The sequence below is a fragment of the Citrus clementina genome, unplaced genomic scaffold (genome assembly GCF_000493195.1).
Source record: "Citrus clementina cultivar Clemenules unplaced genomic scaffold, Citrus_clementina_v1.0 scaffold_2, whole genome shotgun sequence".
In the NCBI taxonomy this organism is placed as follows: domain Eukaryota; kingdom Viridiplantae; phylum Streptophyta; class Magnoliopsida; order Sapindales; family Rutaceae; genus Citrus; species Citrus x clementina.
The window spans coordinates 14,746,820-14,750,395 of record NW_006262688.1 but is presented as its reverse complement, the minus strand read 5'-3'; the positions used below and the strand labels follow the sequence as shown (position 1 = coordinate 14,750,395).

The window sequence follows — 3,576 nt, the reverse complement described above, 5'->3', positions numbered from 1 at the left end:
CCTGGGTCCTTGTATTTTAGAGAAATTTTGTGTTGGAGTATAGAGCTAACGTTTTCTGTTAGAAATGTCTTCTTTTGAACGTGAATGTTTCTTTTTTTAGCACAAAGGTCTTTAAAAAACTTGGCATAAGATGGCACTTGCTTTATAGCGTCAAGCAAAGGGATGTTAACACTTACCTGTTTAAAGATTTCAAAGATCTCACCTGTGGATTTTTCCTTCTTTCTTTTAGTTAACTGAGGAAATAGAGCTTTAAGAACGTATTCCCGTGGGTTGGTTTCTTCTTTCTACTCTGATGATGAATCCTCAATATTTACAAGTACAATTTGACTTGTTTTTGCCACCGGCATCTTCACTTTGTTGTCGACTTCTTTTCCTTTTCGCAAGGTCATGAAGGCTTTGACCTCTCCATGCTACTAAAGTGAACTGGTACTTGCTTCATACACTCCTTTAGGATTAAGCACTGGTTGACTTGGGAATTTACCTTTCTTAACAGTCATTGCCAAAATTTGAACTGAAGAGGCAAGTTATCCCACCATCTTCTCGAGATTTGAAACTGATTCGGTTTGTAAGTTAAAGCTTACTCTCATCTCATTTAGTAGTTCATCAATGGTGCGGTTTTGAAGCTCGATCATGGAGTGAGTAAGATTCTTGAAATTCTGGAATGCATCTTCCCATAGTCTGGGTTAAGAGTAGTTCGGGTTCTGATTCTATGGTCTAAATGGTGGCTGGAAAACTTAAGGAACTTGAGGAATTGGTTGCATTGATGAAGTTAGAGCTGCTAATCTATTCTATTAGAATCCTTGAGACTATAAAAAATTGGGATGGTCTCTCCATCCATGATTATATGTGTTGGCGTAAGGGTTGTAATTTGATGGCTTTCTCATTACATCTGTGACATTGGTTTGATTTGAGCACGAGTCATGGCCATGTGGTTTTGTTGATTTAGCAGTCGTTAATGATGCTATTTGTCGGGAAAGGTCTTTAATTATCGTTTTGACTTCTTTAATTTCTAAACTTGACTCACCAATGTGAACTTCATTCACTCCTTTAATTCTTTTAGTATTCCTGAGTGATCGACTCTATTGTTGGGAATTATCTGCTTGTCGCTGGAAGAAATCTCAAATCTTTGATACACTTTTTGACATAAGCTCTCGTCCACTTGTTGCCATTAGTCATTTTTGCACATGCGGCAATAATCCCTCTAAAAAGTATTGGCATTGGTGTCATTTCTCATATCCATGATGTGGACACTTCAAGAGTAGCCCATTGAATCGCTCCCATACTTCAAAAAACCGCTCGTCTTCTCTCTAGGTAAACTCTGAGATTTCCCTACGAATAGCATTGGTTTTATTCACTGGGAAGTATTTATTCAAAAATTTTATTACCACTTATTCTCATGATGTAATGCTATTAGCAGGCAATGTATTAAACCATGAACGAGCTCTATTCTTTAAAGAAAATGAGAATAATCTAAGTTTAAGATCATCATCTGAAAAATTCTCGTATTTAAAAGTTTGACAGACAACATGAAAATTATTCAGATGATTATATGGTCTTCATTTTCTAGGCCATAGAATGTTGGGAGTCAATTTAGCACACTGGGTTTCAACTCAAAACTTCTAACAACTAAATTTGGGTATCTTATGAATGATATTGCTCAAATTAGCTAAGGGACTAAAGTAGTCCTTAAATGGCCTCTCTTGTAGTGCTGGTTATTGCAAATTCATTTCAATTTTATCTTTAATTGCAATGTGTTTCTATGTGCGAAGTGTTTTTTTCAGTTTAAGGTCTATGGGCTCAAGATTAGGAAATTGTGCCCTTCGACCATGCATGCAAATAACACAAAAAAATGAGAACAAAACAAATAAAAATAAAAACGAAAAAAAGTGAAATAAATTAACTAAAGTTAAAATAAATTAATAAGATAAACAAAAAATTACAAAGAAAAATAACTTGAAAATTAAATTACAGAATTTTAAAGAAAATAAAAGAAATTCTTATTTTTTAAAAAATAAGAAAAAAATACAAGAAAACAACCAAAAAAAAACTTACCTCCATAGCAACGGCGCCAAAAGCTTGTTGTGCAAATATTATTGAACTCGCAAGTACACGAATCTATTGTAGAATAGATCAATGGTGATGAGTGCCGATCTCATGAGGAGGTGGACTTTAATTAGGTGATTTAGATTATCCAAAAATTTAAATTTAAATTGCGGGAATAAATTGAAGTGAAATTTATTAAAAGGAAACGCTTAGGTATCTAGATCTGCATCAACATGCACCATGGACTTAATATTCCTTATTAGTGCCAATTAAATCATGAGGGGGGTTTCCACTCCTCATAAACCACACTCTAATCAATGTGGTGCTAAGGGTTTATCGTGCCAAATAGTAATAATCTTTCACTAGGGAGCTGGTTATACCAGTGCGGTATCTAGACAATATTATTACTATCTATCGACGAAAGTCAAAACATCCACAAAAATCATATGGGAAGAGAAAGTAAATTTACAAATAAAGCCCATGGAACATGTTGAGACTTTACCTTCAACCCAAGTTTGAAAGAAAATTAGCTACTCATAACTTAACTAGGGGTAAAATGGGAACTTATTAAAATACGTAGAAAATAAAAGATAGAGAAGGAATTACATAAAATGGAGCTCAAAAATGAATTCATGGGTGTCGAATTAGGAGGGAGCCCCCTTTTTATATATACAATCAGTAAATCATGGCCATCAGATTAAAATAATTTGGACGCTCAGGATTGCGCAAAGTGGCAAGTTCTAATTAGATAGAACACATCATCAGGGCTCTCATTCCGTGTAATGCATGTATCGTACACACATCTTTTGGTCCAGTGACATTCTGCCATGTCGCCGGTCAACTCTACATAATCATTTTAGTCCAATAGGATCGCGACACATCATCGATCAACGCCAACTCATCAGTCAACACCACATAAGCAGTCAATGCCACATCATTCGTCCAATCGAATGCTGTCACGTCATCGGTCGATGCCACATCATTGGTCAATGCCACGTCATCAATCAACGCCATGTCATCGAACCGTATATGTGAACAGTGTCGTGAACAATACCATGAATAGTACCGTACATGTGAACAATGCCGTTTACCCTTTTATGCTCCTCCTAAAGTTTTTTACTGTCCTGAGTCCAAAATTGCTGTCCATTTTGCTCTCTGATCTTTCATTCATTCTGAAATGACCATAATGCCCCTAAAATACATAAAATACTTAATTAAAATAAAGCACACATAATTAAATCACAAGGGAATTAAATTAAATATATAAAAGTAGGGATGTTAGATAAACTTGGAGTGTAAAATGACGATTTTCGCCTTTATAAATAATATATGTACCAAACCATAGAACAGTTATAGCCTCGCCAACAACACCAGAACACATCATTATAGCATGATCTCCACTTAAACTGTCTCTAAAATATCTCTTTATAAGCCATCAAAATTAGATTTAAGGATAAAGGATCACAAACATAGCTCCCTGTATAATCTTTAGTGGAATTAAGTGCTCCTTAACCCAATTAGCTCTGATAAAAT

General features: G+C 35.1%; 1 non-coding gene across 1 annotated transcript; it reads left to right on the top strand.

The window, feature by feature from the left end:
- The first annotated feature begins 1,233 nt into the window (after positions 1–1,233).
- LOC112101250 lies at positions 1,234–1,337 on the top strand. Its single transcript, XR_002907377.1, has one exon. It is a non-coding gene; the product is annotated as a small nucleolar RNA R71 (small nucleolar RNA).
- The last annotated feature ends 2,239 nt before the right edge of the window (positions 1,338–3,576 follow it).